General features: G+C 43.4%; 1 protein-coding gene across 1 annotated transcript in view; it reads left to right on the top strand.

Annotated features, from left to right (window-relative positions):
- LOC311325195 (quinone oxidoreductase-like) overlaps positions 1-6311 on the top strand; it is a 29044-nt gene extending 22733 nt beyond the window's left edge. The window contains exon 8 of the mRNA XM_084457866.1: positions 1-6311. This exon is cut by the window's left edge and continues 797 nt beyond it. The gene's annotated coding sequence lies outside the window, so the exon portion shown is untranslated.
- Positions 6312-10035: the final 3724 nt, after the last annotated feature.

Raw genomic sequence — 10035 nt, forward strand, 5'->3', positions numbered from 1 at the left:
TGCAGAATCGTAACATAGAATAAACTATTGTACTTTGTTAAAACCAGCTTGATCGACCACTGAGCGTGTTCTTTGACAATCTAACTAAACAAGGATACAAAATCCTTTCACAATATGGCGACGAGGAAAAAGTGAACTGAGTCACTTTAGGGACATCTGCCGGTTTTTCAGCGAGCTGAGGAGGAGGAACGTGGGCCCACGTCAACTTTATAGTTGCGGAACGACTCCGGGGCACCGTCGTAGCATGGGGGTGCACTTTCCCGGAGCCTGCTGTTCCGAGGCTCGCTGAGAAACCTGGTACGTTGATCGAATCTCATAGTGGTCCTGCATTTTTGCTCAGCTGTGTGAAAACTTAGACAATAGTGTTTATTCGAGCCGGTGTCGCGCACACGTGTCCTGGGTAGAAAGCCGGTTGTTGAACCGCATGTTCGCTTAAAGGCCAATATACCAGGGTTGGTTTTGTAAGTGTGCATTTCTGAGAACGGGTGTGTTTAGTACTACACGACGTCTCACTTTCGGAAAGCCTACTGTTTTGATTGTTTTTGGGATCCGCGTTGTGGAAGTTGCTGCGGCGCGAGAGAGCTTGTTATCTTGGGCTCATTATTTCTTTTTATTTCTGTTTCTCGTGTTGTGAAGGAGCACGACACGAAGATGGCTGTTTCACTTCGAAAGATTATTTGGAATCCCCGGGGGGGTTAGCTAGGTAGTCGTACCTACGACGTAATCCTTATTGTTTTGTTTGTAGACTTGGATGTCTGTTTGTGCTGCGTTTTGTGTTTCATGTGAAGCTGAGGCTTCTTCAATGTTTGGTCCATTGTATGTTTGAGTCTACGCCAAGGTAGATCTGTTTTTGTCTTGGGATTTGAGGTCCTGTTTAACTGTTGAAACCCATAGTTATGTTGGGTGTTTTGGGGTTATGCTGGGTTTTGGTTTGTGTACATTTGTGATTGATTTTCGTGCTAGCTGCGTTCTAGCTGAGTACTGTTCTTGTTCTGCTCAAACTAGCTACAAACTAGCTTTCTCCTCTGTTCTATTGTTTCAATGCTAGCTGGTTCGTCCACATGTTGATTTACCCACGTGGTAGTTAGTTCTATCCTCTGTGCCACGTGGTTAACTTCCTGGTTTGCTGCTTGTGTGAAAAAAAAAGAAGAAAAAAAAAGAGAGACTTCCTGTTCCTCTGTTCCTCTTTTCCATTTGAGGGTCGACCATTTTGGCTTCTGATGACTGCCATCTTGGGAAAAAAAATATATAACAGGATAAAAAAACAAACAAGTATCTCTCAGCACAGCAGTAATTTGGTTGACTAAACGTGTTTAGTTTTTTTTTCTGTAACTTTTTATTACATTGTTTGTTCTCATATTTTCTTTTAAAATGGGAGTAAAGGTAAGAGATTCATATTTGCCAATATCTTAGTCTTATACATAGTCTGACAACCCAATTTTGAGAATTTTGTTTTGTTTAAGATTTCATGTTTTACTGATTTCAGATGCACATTCATTGGTTTTGAGTTTTACAGAGAATTGACGTTCCTGGACTACCGGATAAATGCCAAACCGGTTGGAACCGCAAGTATTTTAATAATTTGAAATGACTGCCACTTAAAGTTGTGTTAGATGTTCACTCCAATTTATCAAAACTGTGTGCCTCCGGCGCATAATTTCTAAGAATTGGTGTTACCCACAAGAGTGGTGAGAAATTGAAATGTCTTTTATTTTGTCTGTCTTTTATTGTATGTAAACTGCCCATGCAGCTCTGTCTGTGCGTCTGACGGCCCACAGAGATAGCTGCATGGTAAAACAAATGTGTCACGTATCATTTCTGAAGTTTGGTTACAGAGTAGACACAGGCACGGGACGAGAGATGGAGGCTGCCCCAAGAATTGGATACAACCGGGGTAACTGACTTCCCATTTTAAGATGGCCTGACACCTTGGTTCGTGGGGACGCTGGTCAACCGCCTCACCCCCACGTTGCCCAACTGACTGTGGGTAAGAGATAGATATGATCTGGGCTAAATTTAAGAATAGTAACCAAGTGGTTGTCAGACCCAAGGAACCATCACGTCCTGAGCGTGCTCATAACCCTCTGTCCTCAAACGCAGAAATGTGGTTATTGAAATTGAGCTCAAATTATAACACCCCTAGTGTTCTTTTGGGAGCGGTTTAGATAAATTATTTGTTCATGGTTTGAGAACCCCATAATGAAGCTATTCATTTATTGTTTTGGTTTGAGTAATGCATTTTTTCCATTTGTTCACCCTGATTTAAGGGAATTTTTGTTTTCACCATTAGAGGGCGCTGTTTTACATAATGTGTTGGCGCTCCCCTTTTTAAATGATTATTTTGAATAACAATTTCTTGTTAGAAACAAGGACTCATGGTTTGATGATACGAATATGTTGTTTTATTTTAGGAAATGGCCATAGAATTTCTAAGACCTAAATCTAATTGGTGCGTGAGCAGGTTAATTACCTTGGTCACTTACTAATGATAAATAAACAAAGGCTGCTTGGTAATAGACTACTGCAGAGTCTATCCCTGATTTAGCAGACAACCCTCATTAGACAAAAGCTATCTCCACTTGACAAGATTACATGGACTGACGAGCCCGACTGGTTTTGACGATGACTAATGCACTCTGTTTAAGTATTTCTGACTAAAAAGACTTGACTCTGTTAAAAGGACTTGGGTCCTACTTGAACCCAGTGGCAACTACCACTGATGCTGTTTTAGACCTAGTAGCATTGCGCAAGCGATTTTATCCATGTCCTGCATGTTGTGACTATTCATAATTTACATCGCACCTACACACAGCGTGGCTGCTGCTTTAATAAGAATGAACTGTTGACCGTGCATTTCAAAGATGCACTGTTCTTAACTCTGCTTCCTCCTCCAGAAGGCAGAGAGACATGACTCAACATATTGACCGAGATCAATTAAGCCACGCTCAAACCTCTCAGATATTCTCCTCTCACTCTGATTTTGAATGTGAATGAATGCTCATTTCATAGTTAGCATAACCTATACTGCATATTCAAATTAGCACACTGACCAGATCATGTTTCAAAAAAGAGGGGGAGTAAAGGATGTTATCAAGTTAACTGGTTGTTGCTAATGAAACAGACTAGTAGTAGTGAAGAAGGTAATGAAGAAGTTGAATTGAAGGTAGTGAGGAGGTTAGGGAGGGGGATTGGGCACCCCTGGACCTAGCCTCCAACAGACGGGTGGCGGGACCGCAAGGTCCCAAAAGGGCACGTTAAAATCTTCATATAGTGCTGGGGAGACGACTGAAGGCCCCCGTGTCTGAGGAAGTATGAATTAACATACTGCTCTGGTACCGTCTAGTCAGCACTGTGTCGCCGTTAAGGGGTTGGCACTGTGTGGTACGTGGACGACAGTCCACACCTAAGCAGAGGGGCGTTAGAGACGACCTCTGTGAATAGGCAAGGCTGGTGAAAACGGTCAAAGTTCTAATATCCATAGCACAAGTGGAATTAGGATCAGACCGTCGGTTCTGAGCTGGGTGACTAACAATCAATACGGTGTCCGGGATCGCTATCGACTGGGTCACCGGCCGGTCGGGTCGCATAGGGCAGTAAGACCTGAGATGGCCGCCGCGCTCGGCTCAATGTACAGTCAGGCCACTACAAGCCAAAAGCGAATGCGTTAGTAGGCGAGTAGTGCTTCTGTGATCGGTGGGCTTTGAAAAGAAGACACCGGGAAGCAGAAGGCTGAGCTCTCATTCCAGGGGAGCCTGGCTTGAGGCCTCGGACGGAACGGGGTCTAGCCCGGGATTGCGCCCTGAATGGGAGGTCCGAAAGACTTAAGCGTGTAGTTGAAGGAAATTAGACAGTAGTTGAAAGAACGAGATGCAGAGCTGAAGAAGAAACTTAATGTGTAATATTTTAAGATGGTGGCAAAGGCCAAGCTCCTATTGAAACCTCTGATCCTGTGTCCAGTATGGCTGCTAACTCCGCTGCTAAAAGCTGCGGTCCGGTCCTGTTTTGTCTATGCTGTCTCATCTGTGGATTCACAGGTCTGCCGACCTGAGAGAGCCGACCTGCATCATTTCCAACCAGGCCAATGGGTTGTGAGCAGAGACCTGAAACCAGAGTGGCCGTTGGCTGGGCCCGTACCAGTTCCTGCTGCTAACTCAGACGTAGCAGAGAGGACTTTGCGGGTACACGCCAGCCACTGCAGGCTGGTTCCAAACCAGGACGAGGCCACCCGGCCTGAGAATTCCAAGAACCAGGATGCAATATCCTGTGTCACCACCAGGGCGAAAGCTCACTCTCTGGTCTCAGATGAGGAATCAGACAAAGAATAACGCCTCATTGCTGTCAGGATGACAACTCTGAGCGCCACTTCAGCAAAACACAATCATGGGCCACCACACTGTGGCTTCCTCTGAGGAGGAGCTAACGCCTCATTGCTGTCAGGATGACAACTCTGAGCGCCACTTCAGCAAAACACAATCATGGGCCACCACACTGTGGCTTCCTCTGAGGAGGAGCTATTGAAAGAAGTGACCTTGCCTGTCACCTCCATCTCAGGATCATTATGGCAACGTGGACAAGCGTTTGTCCTATTTGAATGTTGCACTCCACTTGACTGTTGAGACGAAGATGAATGGAAAATACTACATTCTGCATATATAAGATCTGAAAGCAACAGAGATTTCCAGGTTATACTGTTGAAACTGTGACTGGAGTTTAGTTTAGAGTGGGTATAGAAGTATTGAAAATTCATAATTATAAAGTTGATCTTTGTAGAAGCTGTTCCGGACTATTCTCAGGGGACTGTGTTTAACTGTGTTTAACTGCTATGCACCTAACTACATCAACCAAGTATTAAAATGAAGCCTAACAGAATTGCATCCACAGGGCTGAACTTGAAAAGCGAGTTAAAAAATTTGAAGTGACCTCTTCAATATATCACAGCATGTATTAATATTTTCAGATACAACACATAGATTAGGACGAAATTAATGGTTTAAGCAGATTTATGAGATGTGAAATTAAGGTTCAGAGAGCCATTCCAAATGGCGTATTTTTGAGCTATAGGGAAATAGCGTATTCAACTTTAAATTGCAACAGTGTCATATGAATGTTATCTTGCTCATGTAATGTCCAGGATTAAGAAGATTGATCACACTCAAATGCAGGGAATTCATCAGCAATCAAACTAGAGACCATAGAGCTGTCTCGAATTTTCTATTTAGTTTCAGTATATTATTTCTCTCATGAACGCATGACACATGATCGCACAATACCAAGTAATTTCAGCCTTAGCTACAGAAGTAAATTACATGGAAAAGATTGTGCTACAAAATAGACTTCCCTTAGAGATAATACTGGCTATATCTGCTGTTCGGTTAGTTCAGATCCCAATGCTACATTGAGTTCCATGAAGCAAACGATAAAGGTATTCAGATCTTAGATAATGTTCCTAAATGGAATGCTTTTGCAAGTCCTGGATATTCTCAAATATGTGTGTTTTCAGTTGTATGTTCTTCATCGTTATTATTTTTTAAATATTCTTAAGTGTATGTTTAAATGCTGTTCCAGATATGCCTATGCTGCCTAAATAATGATAGAAAAAGTTAAATTAACTATTAATTCAATTCAAGATCTTGATGACGTCTGTGCCATTGACATTGACTTTGGAATATTTTGATACATAATCTGTTGGTTCTAATTTGAATTTAAGGGTTTTTCCCACTCAGTCATGAATATATGATGTCTTAGATTAATAATCATGGTATCTTTTTACCTTGCTTATGCCAAATTAAGGTGAGGAGTTTTGGTAAGTGATTGCATATGAGAAGAAAATGATCTTGGTGTGTTAAATAACTTGAGTTTGTTAAATCTTTATTATGCTCCACCTAGTGGAGAAATAGATTACTTCCTTTCCATATGTGTAGAATAGGGTTTTGCCAAAGATGTTGGATTATTTTTATGATAGGCCTATTTTATAATTAGATTTCACATTGTTGATTCTTTCATTTCTATTATAGTTGTGGATATTTAATCCACAAAGTGGGGAATTGTGAATGAATTTCAAGTCTCAACAGTGTGTTCTGTTTTCCCCCTGGACTGTAATTCTAAACCTTGTAGTTCGTTCTCATAGATCAGTCTGTCAGAACTACAGATCCCTCCCTGTGTGACATCACTTCCCTGCCTTCCCCCTGAAACTGTCACTTCCTCTTTCAATGTATAAACCAACGAACCCTCCTCCCATGTCTCACTCTTGCCTGGAATCACTTCCGGTGCGAGGGTCCGCTTCTGCAGAATCGTAACATAGAATAAACTATTGTACTTTGTTAAAACCAGCTTGATCGACCACTCAGCGTGTTCTTTGACAATCTAACTAAACAAGGATACAAAATCCTTTCACACGCCTGTCTGTGAGGAGGTCAGAGGTCAAGAGAAGCAGCGCTGAACCACCAGGCCGGCTCAGGTGACCGAGCGTCCCACTGAGCATGCCCAGAGCCCTGGTAACCCACTGAGCATGCCCAGAGCCCTGGTAACCCACTGAGCATGCCCAGAGCCCTGGTAACCCAACCCAGCGCGACGGGCAGCACAGCCTCTACTGTTAGACAGTAACACTCATACTGTGCTAGAAACCTTCTAATAGACTATTCACTCACCTGCTCTACACAGCATCCAGTCTTAGAGCGACTATTACTACACTATTTCCAGTGGCTTAGGTCTCTAATCTGTGCTATGCTACTCTTAGTGTTACTCTTAGTCTGTAGAAGCCTAGCACTGGCTAGCTAAGCTGCAGCATGCTACAGAGAAGCCTCAATTATGGAATTACAATGGAATCCCCCTTTATTGGACTGGTGGTCTGAACCTGGATTTGACTATTAATGGATTCATCTGCAAGTGGATCGTACCATTGTCCCTGGAAGGAGGACGTCATCAATGTGAAGGGAGGCTCAGAGGTGAAGTGGTGTTCACTATCCAGGGTGTGTTTTTGTGATGCTGTGGATGGAGTGTGTTGTGTGTTGTTGTGTAGTGTGGCCTGTTGTCGTGTACGTTACTACACACAACACAGAAAGGGACTGACTCAATTATGGTGTTACAGACAGTCATTCTGTCGAGGGGCAGGTGAGTTAAGCTGTGTGTGTGTGTGTGTGTGTGTGTGTGTGTGTGTGTGTGTGTGTGTGGGTCAGGGTCATTAGGAGAGGAGACACAGATTAGTGTTGCTGTACCACCTAAAGAGTCATGACCACGACCAGAGTGTATCGAGACCAAGTGACACGATAAAACGTGCAACATGCAAACCAAACCACTCCTCAAACTGATCTGACAAGTTAGGAGTTGCATTTGAGGCGGGAGGTTTACATCCGATCACAGTAGTGATGTTAACGAATGAGACAAGGCACAGGCTGTTGAGTGATAATCCCTCAGGTAGGATCTTGACCGGTCTGGAAATAAAATCCACAGTCCGCTTTGTCTGGAGACCAGTCTGGAGACCAAGACTGACCTTGAGTACCACAACACTACTAGAGATACCACACTACTAGAGATACCACACTACTAGAGATACCACACTACTAGATATACCACACTACTAGAGATACCACACTACTAGAGATACCACACTACTAGATACCACACTACTAGATACCACACTACTAGAGATACCACACTACTAGATACCACACTACTAGAGATACCACACTACTAGATACCACACTACTAGAGATACCACACTACTAGAGATACCACAATACTACTAGAGATACCACACTACTAGAGATACCACACTACTAGAGATATCACACTACTAGAGATACCACACTACTAGATACCACACTACTAGAGATACCACACTACTAGATACCACTCAAAGAGATACCAGTCAGTCACCTGAGAAGCTCTCCTGTCAGTTCCCCCCTACCTGGCCACTCTATACACATGACAGCTGTTGCCATACCTGCTGTGACACACACACACACACACACACACACACACACACACACGGATAACAGTAGACTCCGGGGGAGGTACAGTCATTGAAGCATCATGCATGTTTTATCACTCGAACCTCAGACCGCCTCCATCACACAGACCACTGCTCTGTCTCCCAGCAACACAACCAACTAGACACGCACACAACCAACTAGACACACACACACACACAACCAACTAGATACACGCACAAACACACAACCAACTAGACACACACACACACACACAACCAACTAGACACACACACAAACACACAACCAACTAGACACACACACACACACAACCAACTAGACACACACACACACACACAACTAACTAGACACACAAACACACAACCAACTAGACACACACAAACACACAACCAACTAGACACACACAAACACACAACCAACTAGACACACACAAACACACAACCAACTAGACACACACAAACACACAACCAACTAGACACGCACAAACACACAACCAACTAGACACACACAAACACACAACCAACTAGACACACACAAACACACAACCAACTAGACACACGCACAATCACACAACCAACTAGACACACGCACAAACACACAACCAACTAGACACACGCACAAACACACAACCAACTAGACACACACAAACACACAACCAACTAGACACACGCACAAACACACAACCAACTAGACACGCACAAACACACAACCAACTAGACACACACAAACACACAACCAACTAGACACGCACAAACACACAACCAACTAGACACACAAACACACACACAACTAACTAGACACACAAACACACAACCAACTAGACACACACAAACACACAACCAACTAGACACACACAAACACACAACCAACTAGACACACACAAACACACAACCAACTAGACACACACAACACACAACCAACTAGACACACACAAACACACAACCAACTAGACACACGCACAATCACACAACCAACTAGACACACGCACAAACACACAACCAACTAGACACACGCACAAACACACAACCAACTAGACACACACAAACACACAACCAACTAGACACACGCACAAACACACAACCAACTAGACACGCACAAACACACAACCAACTAGACACACACAAACACACAACCAACTAGACACACGCACAAACACAACCAACTAGACACACGCACAAACACACAACCAACTAGACACAGACAAACACACAACCAACTACACACACACAAACACACAACCAACTAGACACGCACAAACACACAACCAACTAGACACACGCACAAACACACAACCAACTAGACACACACACAAACACACAACCAACTAGACACACGCACAAACACACAACCAACTAGACACACACACAAACACACAACCAACTAGACACACACACAAACACACAACCAACTAGACACACACAAACACACAACCAACTAGACACACACAAACACAACCAACTAGACACACGCACAAACACACAACCAACTAGACAAACACAAACACACAACCAACTAGACACACACACAAACACACAACCAACTAGACACACACAAACACAACCAACTAGACACACGCACAAACACACAACCAACTAGACACACACAAACAAACAACTAGACACACACACAAACACACAACCAACTAGACACACACAAACACAACCAACTAGACACACACACAAACACACAACCAACTAGACACACACAAACACACAACCAACTAGACACACACAAACACAACCAACTAGACACACGCACAAACACACAACCAACTAGACACACACAAACAAACAACCAACTAGACACACACAAACACACAACCAACTAGACACACGCACAAACACACAACCAACTAGACACGCACAAACACACAACCAACTAGACACACACAAACACACAACCAACTAGACACACACAAACACACAACCAACTAGACACACACACAAACACACAACCAACTAGACACACACAAACACACAACCAACTAGACACACACAAACACACAACCAACTAGACACACGCACAAACACACAACCAACTAGACACACGCACAAACACACAACCAACTAGACACATGCACAAATAC

The sequence above is a fragment of the Borostomias antarcticus genome (genome assembly GCF_949987555.1).
Source record: "Borostomias antarcticus genome assembly, chromosome: 24".
In the NCBI taxonomy this organism is placed as follows: Eukaryota; Metazoa; Chordata; class Actinopteri; order Stomiiformes; family Stomiidae; genus Borostomias; species Borostomias antarcticus.